Raw genomic sequence first — 10249 nt, 5'->3', positions numbered from 1 at the left:
ATGAAGTCATAGAAATATATGGTCATGTTACAAAAGAAAAAAAGACAAAAATAAAATTAAAATGAAGTCAAAATAAGATGTGCTTCAAATTACATTTTAGGTTTGATCTGTTCTCTATGTGGAAGTGAATAATATTTTTCATCATGAATTCTCTGGCATTGTCTTGGATCACTGTTTTGATAAAGGTAACTAAGTCTTTCACAGTCATTTATATAATACTGCTGTTAATGTGTAAAATCATCTCCAAGTTATGCTCACTTCACTTTTTATGAGTTCATATAAGTATTGACATGTTTTTGTTCTTTCAGAAAACATTCTGTTTGTATTTTCTTATAGCACAATGTGTTTCACCAAATTCATATACCATAACTTATTTTATCCTTGCTAGTTGATTTCCTTTGATTTCTCTTGATATACAATTTTTGACACCACAAAAAGAGGTGCTATAGATATTTCTGTGTCACATAAACCAATCGGATAGCTGGTAGGGCATATCTCAGAGTTCCTTTAATTTGCATTTCTCTAATCAGTAATAATTTAAAATATTTTTATATGACAATAGATAGTTTTGATTTCTTTATCTGAAAACTTCATGTTTGCCATTTGATCATTTATCACCTTAAGAAATGGTTATTATTTTTAGAAATGTGACTCAGTTCCCTATATAACTGAGAAATGAGTACTTTATTAGAGAAACTTCCTATAAAATGTTCCCCTCAGTTTTTTATGTTCCCCCTAATTTTGACTGCTTTATTTTTTGTGTGTGTTTAAGCCTTTTATTTTCATGTAACCAAAATTATCTATTTTCCTTCTTTTTTTTTCTATTGGTATTTTATTTTATTTTTCGAATTACATGTTATGAAAGGTTTTCAACAGTCATATATTTGCATAATATGTTACATACTTTACTTCCACTCTCCTTTCCTACTCCCCTCCCATCAATGGGGAACAGTTTAATGAACATTGTACACATACATTTGTGTTTACATATTAGTCATTTTCTATTTGAGGAATTAGGACTAAGGGAAAAGAAAGAAAGCCATAGGATAAGAAAGGAAAAACAGAAGGCAAATTTTAAAAAAGTGAATATATTGTTCATTCAGAATGTATAGTTTGTTTGCTTGTTTTTCTTTGTTTTGTCTTGTCCATAACAAGTCTCCCAGGTTATCCTAGGTCTCTAAATTGCTGAGAGGAGCTGCATCCATCAAAGTTGATCAGTTCACAAGGTTGTTGATGTTTACATTGTTTACATTGTTCTTTTGGTTCTCATTATTGATTCCTGTAATTTTTTCCATGCTTCTCCAAAGTCCAACCCTTCTTCGTTTCTTATAGAATAATAGTATTCCATAACATTCATATATCTTAACTTGCTTAGCAATTCCTCAATTGATGGGCATCCCCTCAATTTCCAATTCTTTGCCACTACAAAAAGAGCTGCTATGAATATTTTGGAACATATATGACTTTTCTGATTTTTTATGATTTATTCTGCATATAGGCCTAGTATTAGTATTGATGGGTTAAAGGGTATGATAAGTTTTATTCCTCTCTGGACACTGTTCCACATTACTCTCTAGAATGGTTGGATTAGTTCACAATTCCAACAACAGTACATTAATGTCGCAATTCTCCCACAACCTCTCCAACATTAATTTTTTTTTCTTCTGTCTTAGCCAGTTTGTTAGGTGTGAGATGGTACCTCATATTTCTTCTGATTTACATTTCTCTAAGAAGTAATATTTGAAACCTTTTTTCATATGATTACATATAGCTTTAATTTCTTTGTTTGAAAACTGCCTGTTTATATCAATTGAGCATTTTTCTCTATATACTCTAGAAATGAGACCTTTATTAGAACCTCTAATTTGAAAATTGTTTCCCAGTTTTTTATTTTCATTCTAAAAGAAAAACATTGGTTTTATTACTGCAAACACTTTTTAATTTTATATAATCAAAATCATTCATTTTGCAATTTATAATGTACTCTATTTCTTGTTTGGTCGCAAATTTCTCCCCTTTCCAAAGATTTGACAGATAATTTCTTGATATCTTAATTGTTCTTTTGTATTTTCCTTTATGTCTAAATCCTGTACCCATTTTGACCTTATTTTAGTTATAGTGTGAGATGTGAGTCTATTTAGTTTTTTCATACTTTTTTCCAATTTTTATAACAATTTGTCAAATAGTGACTTTTTTTTATAGTTTTAGATCTAGTAGAGCAATCCACCTTCCTTTACATTTCTTTTTATCAGTTCTCTTGATTTTCTTGACTTTTTGTTGCTTCAGATGAATTTTGTTATTATTTTTCCTAGTTTAATAAAATAGTTATTTGCTAGTTTGTTATGGAACTAAATAAGCAATTTAATTTGGGTAAAATTGTCATTTTTTTTATTATATTAACTGGACATAACCAAAAACAACAGACATTTTTCCAAGTGCTAAGATCTGACTTTATTCGCATGAAAAGTGTTTTGCAATTTTAAACACGCAGTTTCTGAGTTTGTCTGGAAAGGTTGACTTTTTGTTGTCTGCAAAGGATTATCAATTTTACTCATTTTAATAATTTACTTAGCTCAAAGTTTATCCTAAATATGAATGCCATTAACCACATCATGCTCAAGTGAACAATCAGTTCTTGAGAACTGCAAATTATGGACAACTTTTTATTGTTTGATATAGTTCATCCTGTTTATGAACAGCTTTAATTGCTAGATATTGATTTTCCCCTTGTATTCAATGTGAATCTGTCTCATTGTATCATCTAACCCTAGTTGCTAGTATTATACTTTGGGGTTAAATAGTTTTAGTTTAATTTATTTCCCATCTAAAAAACTATACACACGTTAAAGACAATTGATATTTTCCCTCTTAATTCTTCTCTAAGTTAAATATCACAATTTTTACAAATGATACTCAACTTGTTCATCAGCATTTGCTCAATGATCTCCAACTTGTCAATATTTTGTTTAAATATGAACCCAATAAGTGCAAAATACTTAAGACATTCTTTTTTTTAGAGTAAAGTAAAACTAGTGTGCTATTCTGTTGTTAAAATAACCTAACATTTGGTTAGCTTGCTCAGTTGCCAAATAATAATAGAAATAAGAAATAATGACTATAACTATAACTATTCTTTACATTGTTTTGCATGGTTTTAAAAATATCTTTCTTACAAAACTCTTATCTATCTAGGAAACAGATTCAGAAATTTGAATGATTTGCTAAATTGTAAGGGCAGAATGTTCATGTTCACATTCTTTCTGAATGTTCTATCATATTGAATCATAATGAAATTAAAGTTAATGATGTCAGAATGCTTTGAGCAAGAATTCTCTTATGACTTCCTTTAATTTTGTTGTTCATTGTGTGTAACTGAATTTTTTGTTATTACAGATTCATTATATTCATAAAAATAGAATGCCAACTGCTCGATGACAGAGGCTGACACATTTTTACATTTGGATACTCAATGTCTTATAGATTATTGGTACTTAATAATTTTTTAATTTAATTTAATTTTAAAAAAGAAATGACCATTTCATGAAAATTCTTTAATGAGAGTTGAAAAAGTATATCTCAATCTTACAAAATAGTCTTACTTGTGATTCTGATCACTTTAATGGAAATAAGATAGGTTTGTTTCTCAGGTAACAAAGTACTTAAAAGAAAGCTTTCCTACCTTCTGGTCCCATTGATTGATTACATAAAAGGCTTGAGAATATTGAACAGTATATCAACAGATAGAGTATTCTAATGACAGTTTGCCCTTTGCAGAACAATATCTCTATCCTTCCCTTTTTCCAGGTCATTGAACTTGTTACATGTGGCTCTTTCTTTCAAAGTCTTTGGCAGCTTTCCCTACTATTGCTGCCAAAGAAGAGACATGACTTAAAGAAAAGGGAGTTATCTTTTAAATTATAACAAGGACTAAGCATTCAATAGGTTTTAGATTTAAGTTTCATCTGAAATGCATGCAAACCAAATTTTAAATGAAAGATGATCATTTTCATATATTGTTTAAGAGTCCGTTTAGTTTGCCCCTTTCACTGCAATTATTTCAAAAGCTAATGTAAACTCAGGCTAACCAATATATGTGCCATGTAATTGGAATTTTTGGGAAAGATTCCTTGTTGGAATACCACGCCTAAAGCATAGCTCCAAAAGCATGGATTCCATGATTTGTAGGATGTCCATCTGTTTATGGAAGGATAGTTTACAATTGCTTATGGCTATTAAAATACCCCAGATTCTCTTCTAGATATTACTTAGGATAAAGTTATTTCACTTCACGGAAAAGGATTTTAGAGATCCAAACTTTTATAATTATATAAGTTGAATTTGCAGTCACTCTTAGAAGTAAGAGGGTTAAATAATATCCTCCTTCCATCTCATGAATTTCATATCCTTTTTATTATAGTCCATAATGAAAGTTAACAAGATTGGAATTTTTGTAATTTGTTTGTTAGTGTTAATAATGGGAACAAAAGTTGAGAAGTTAAGTATGTTCAAGTCATTATTAGCTTATTTTTCATTCCTAAGCTTTATTTTTCAGGATCACTTACAAAAATTGAGGTTATCTTAGTGATGACAGAATGCTAGAGAAAGTCCTTTGACTGAACAAAACAAATATGTTGACTAATAAAAAAGCTACAAACAACAATATTATACCACTGTATACCTACTGTGCAATAAGAATGAGGGCACTCATTGGGATTAATAATGGCAATGTTAATTTGTAAAATGTTCTGTTGATTTATTGTATTTTTACCTTTAGGCCTGAGAGAAATAAAATAAGTTTGAATGAAGATATAGCTCCTTTTTTCCAGTTTGTTTACTTGACTCCATTTTCTCTATTCATTTGCTCCATTCTGTATATTCCTTGATATTTCCAGATTAGTTATTTACTCTTTAACCCCTAAATAGTGTTTAGCTTTTCTCCTTTCTTGAAACTAGGTACTTTCTATTTATAAATGGAGGTCTTTAGATTTGTTAGATAAACAAGTAGCTATTTAGTTTATCTCCTTATTTTACTGATTACCTTAGTTTATTTTTTTGTCCTTTTTTTTCTCAGTTCCCATTTTTTTCTCCTTTGAATGGATCATCTTCTTTGTGCTCATGAGTAGTTTAGGAATCATTAATTTTCTGTCTTTTGACTCTCTTCTCTTTTTTTTTTCATTCTTCATCTCTGATCTTAACTATTCTCATAGGTTCAAGAAATCATAAATTTGCAATAATTGTTAAATATCTTGAGGCTTAAGCCCTCTTCTGAATTCACATCTCATATTTACAAAATCTTGTTTGCCTTACCCATTGATAACTCAAACTCAAAAGGTTAAGACCTTCATCCTTTTGTCCCACACACAGTTTTCTTTGAATTCATATCATTCTCTTGAAAGACTTGTTTCTATACAATTACTATTGTATTATCTAAACTTGAATCCTAAACATCTTTATAACAATGACAATTCTAGAAAGAAGTTCAGAAGTTATCTAGTTTTTGTTGGCATGGATATAATGCCAGTACACTCTTAGTTTAGATTTGATGTTGGTATGAAATAAGGCTCTCAAACTCATTGAACATGCAACTAAAGAAGAGGTTTATTTTGTTCTAACACAAAGTATATGTGTTAAACTATTTTACATAATAGTAGCATTAAGCTTCTCTGGCTTGTTTATATATGGAAAAATCTCCAGTCAGATCATCAGAGTGTGGTGATTTATGAGTTCTCAGGCATCCACAAAGTCTGATCCCAGGATTGCTGGGACTTTTAATTCTTCTAGATGATCAGTAAATTAAAGGATTGAGCCAATTTATCTTCTCTCAGGGTCTTCACTCCGTGTTGTGAGTGCAAGGAAAGAATCTGTGTCAGTGAAATATTGTTTCTATCACACTTAGGCCAATTTGATCAATTCCTGAATGATAAAATATAGTATAAGAGAGTTTAAATGTCTTGCTGAAAGTAAGAAATTTTGTCAGAGAAAGAACTAGACCTGATACTCAGGTTTTTTGAGTATTTTTTTTTTGCAAGACAATGGGGTTAAGTGGCTTGCCCAAGGCCACACAGCTAGGTAATTGTTAAGTGTCTGAGGCTGGATTTGAAGTCAGGTACTCCTAACTCCAGGGTCAGTGCTCTATCCAATGTACCACCTAGCCACCCCATTTTTGAGTATCTTTTCACTGAAACTCATACTTTGTAATTGCTTCTTTTTCACCTTCAATTGAATCAGCTAGTTGCTGTGTTTCTTTTATAATATCTTGTAAATATATTCCTATTTTCACTACCACATTAGTAATTCAAGTTTATAGAAATCCTAACCTGCTTAATAAATTCCTGGAGACTAAATCAGTAGAGAATGGATTATCAGAGAATGAGTCATTTATTGACAATACGGAGAAAGTAACTAAAGCATTTTGTAAATATAAAAATGACACATAAAGGTTGTCACTGATGAGCCATCCTTCTTTTGAGAACTAGTCCCTTAAGCTATAACTCATTCACTCATCGATTCAGAATAAGAAAGAAAAGTGAAATTGGAAAGACTTGAGAAGTGCAGGTAATTTTAGGCCTTTTATTTTATCTGTTGACAGGTTATTTCTTTTCATAAAGGTAATACTTATTACTGTCTCTTTCTAATTTCTTAATTTTTCTATCATCTCTAATTACAAGTATCAAAAATGAAAAGGGTGAAATAACCACCAATGAGGAGGAAATTAAAGAGGTAATTTGGAACTACTTAGCCCAACTGTATGTCAATAAATTTGACAACCTGAATGAAATGGATGAATATTTATAAAAATACTAACTGTCCAGATTAACAGAAGTGGAAATAACATACTTAAATAACTCTATTTCAGGAAGAGAAATTGAAGAAATCATCAATAAATTCCCTAAGAAAGAGTCTCCAGGCCAGATGGATTTACAAGTGAAATCTACCAAACAATTGATTCCTGTATGACATAAACTATTTTTAAAAATAAGAGAAGTTCTGCCAAATTTCTTTTAGGACACCCACATGGTACTTATACCCAAAGCAGGAAGAACCAAAACAGGCAAAATTATAGAAAGACAAAATTATATACCAATCTCCCTAATGAACATTGATGCAAAAATCTTAAAACAAAATTTTAGTGATGAAATTACAGCAAGTTATTGTCAGGATAATGCACCATGATTAGGTAGGCAGAGATGGTTCAATATAAGGAAAACACTCAACATAATTGAACATATCAATAGAAAAGCCAACAGAACTCACATGATTATCTCAAGATGCTGTAAAAGTCTTTGATAAAACACAACATCCACTCCTATTAAAACACTAATATGTTTAGGAATGAATGGAATTTCCTTAAAATAATAATAAGTGGTACCTGTCTAAAACCATTAGCAAATATTATATGTAAGAGGATAAACTTGGAACATTTCTTTCAGGGACCCAGCTCTGGACCTTGGCTACCTATGGGCTACACCACTGGGGGTGTGGCGAACCTGCCCACTTGGGCACTGGGAAGGCCCAGTTAACAGGAACAGCTCTGCCCATGAAGGAGGAGCTTAAGGGTGTAATCCCACCTGGAGTCCTGGGGGTGGAGCAGGGACTTTAGCTTGAGATGCCTGGGTGTGGACTCTGCCATGTAATCTAAGGGAGATATAGCCAGGAGTGGTATCAAGGCTGCACCTTAAACAGGATTGGCTCTGCAACAGGCTTGCCCACACAGAAGGAGGATTTAAGGAGTGGATATAAGAGGGATTCTGGTGGAAGTAGGGGATTCAGAGGGATTTGAGATGTAGCAAGCAGCTGGCCCGCAGCAGGGCCATATTTGCTGCAAATGTAAGCAATAAAGACCTGCTTGTTAGACTGCAACCGGGTGCTCTGTCCAGTTTATTGCCCTCCGTACCCAAGGAGTGTCGGAGATGTCCAAAGACCGGAAAAGGTATGTATCCAGGTGACGGCTCCGGATAGGTCCCTGAGCACATTTCCAATAAGATCAGTGATGAAATAAGTCATAATCACTATGGCTATCAGATATAGTAGTAGAAATGTTAACTTTAGAAAATAAGAAAAGGGAAAGAAATGGAAGGAATCAGATTTGGCAATGAGGTAGCATTTCAATCTTTGCAGGTGATATGACTGTATACTTAGAGAACCTGAGAAAATCATCTTAAAACTCCTTGAAACAATTACCAAATTCAGCAAAGTAACAGGATATAAAACAAACCTACATAAATCATCAGCATTTCTATATATGAACAACAAAACTCAAAAGCTAGAGATAAAAAGTTTTACTTAAAGTAATTGTAAAAAAACATTAAACATGGGCAGCTAGGTGGCGCAGTGGATAAAGCACTGGCCCTGGAGTCAGGAGTACTTGGGTTCAAATCTGGGCTCAGACACTTAATAATTACCTAGCTGTGTGGCCTTGGGCAAGCCACTTAACCCCATTTGCCTTGGAAAATCCTAAAAAAAAATTAAATACTTGGAAATCTATCTCTCTAGACAAACCCAGAAACACGATTTTAAAGCACTTTTTGCCTAAATAATATCAGATCTAAATAACTGAAAAATGGCAGTTGCTCAGACTTAGGTCAAGCTAATATAATAAAAATGTCAATTTTATCCAAATTAAATTATTTATTTAGTGTCACACCAATCAAACTAACAATTATTTTACCAGGTTAGGAAAAAATAGTAACAAAATTCATTTGGAGCTGCAAAAGGGCAAGAATAGCAAGGGAAATGATGAAAAAAATATATAAAGGAAAGTGACCTAGCACTCCTAGATCTAAAAACTATAATATAAAGCTGCAGTCATCAAAACTATTTGGTACTGATTAAGATATAGTTTTGGATCAGAGGATCAAGATAGAAACAATGGACAACAACAGAAACAGCAGTAAATTACTACAGTAATATTTTATTTTTTGAGAAACCCAAAGATATTAGCCTCTGAGATAAGAATTCACCATTTGACAAAAATTGTTGGGAAAACTGGAAAACAGTATGACAAAAACTAGGCACAGACTCACATTGCACAGCTTATACCAAAATAAGCTTAAAATGGGTTTAGGATTTAGATATAAAGGGCAATACCATATATTAATAGACCAAGAAATAATCTATCAGATCTATGGAGAGGAGATAAATTTACAACCAAACAAGAATTAGAGCACATTATAAACTGTAAAATGATTGATTTTGACTATATTAAAGTAAAACATTTTGCATTAATAAAATCAATGCTGCCAAAATTAGAAGCAAAGCAGAAAGATGGAAATAGTCTTCACAATTGGGAGTTCTGATATGGGTCTTATTTCTAAAATGTATCAAGAACTGCATCAAATTTATAAGGTTGCAAGTCATTCCCCAATTGATAAAGGGCCAAAGGATATGAACAGACAGTTTTCAAATGAAGAAATTAAAGATATATATATATAATCATATGAAAAAATGTTCCAAATGATTACCAGTTAGGGGAATGCAAATCAAAACAAGTATGAGGTATCACCTCATACCTATCAGATTGGTAAAATGAGAAAAAGGAAAAATGATCAATGTTGGAGAGGTTGTGGGAGGACTGGGACACTGATGCATTGCTGGTGAAATTGTGAGCTGATCCAACCATTCTGGAGAACAACATGGAACTATGCCCAAAGAGCAATAAAACTGTTGACCCAGCAATTCCAATTCTAGGTCTATATCCAGAAGAATTCGTAAGAATGGGAAAATTCCAATATGCTCCAAAATAATCATAACAGCTCTTTTGTTTAGTGGCAAAGAATTGGAAATTGAGGGGATGCTAAAGAAATGATGTTATTTAAATAATATGAAATTGTCTTGTTCTCTAAGAAATTGTAAATGATTGGAATCTAGAGAAACTTGGAATGACTTACAGGATCTAATACTGAGGCAAGGGGACAGAATCAAGAGAACAATGCCCACATTAACAACAGCATTGTGAAATGATCAACCTTGATGGAAGCAGCTCCTCTCAGCAGTTCAGAGAGCTAGGATAACTGCATTTAGACTAACTATGGACAATCCTATCCCTATTCCAGAGGAAGGAAAACAAAACAAACAAAAAAAACCCTTCTGATTTTGGTGAATACTGCATTCACTTTTTAAAAATATCTCATGTATCTCTTTCCCTTAATTCTAATTCCTCCTACTAAAAATCCTTGTCACAAATATGTATGTCCCATATTAATCTGACCACCACTGAAAGGAGGGAGGTGGGAAGGGAGGGTGGAAGGAA

The 10249-nt window shown here is 32.3% G+C and overlaps 1 long non-coding RNA gene across 1 annotated transcript in view; it reads right to left on the bottom strand.

Moving 5' to 3' along the window:
• Positions 1–5839: 5839 nt before the first annotated feature.
• Positions 5840–10249, bottom strand: part of LOC141491896 (uncharacterized) — a 69125-nt gene continuing 64715 nt past the window's right edge. Inside the window, exon 4 of the long non-coding RNA XR_012469797.1 lies at positions 5840–5913. This is a non-coding gene — a long non-coding RNA (uncharacterized LOC141491896). The remainder of the gene's footprint in view (positions 5914–10249) is intronic.

Source organism: Macrotis lagotis, chromosome 6, assembly GCF_037893015.1.
Source record: "Macrotis lagotis isolate mMagLag1 chromosome 6, bilby.v1.9.chrom.fasta, whole genome shotgun sequence".
Taxonomy (NCBI): Eukaryota; Metazoa; Chordata; class Mammalia; order Peramelemorphia; family Peramelidae; genus Macrotis; species Macrotis lagotis.
This window is presented reverse-complemented; position numbering and strand designations above follow the sequence as displayed.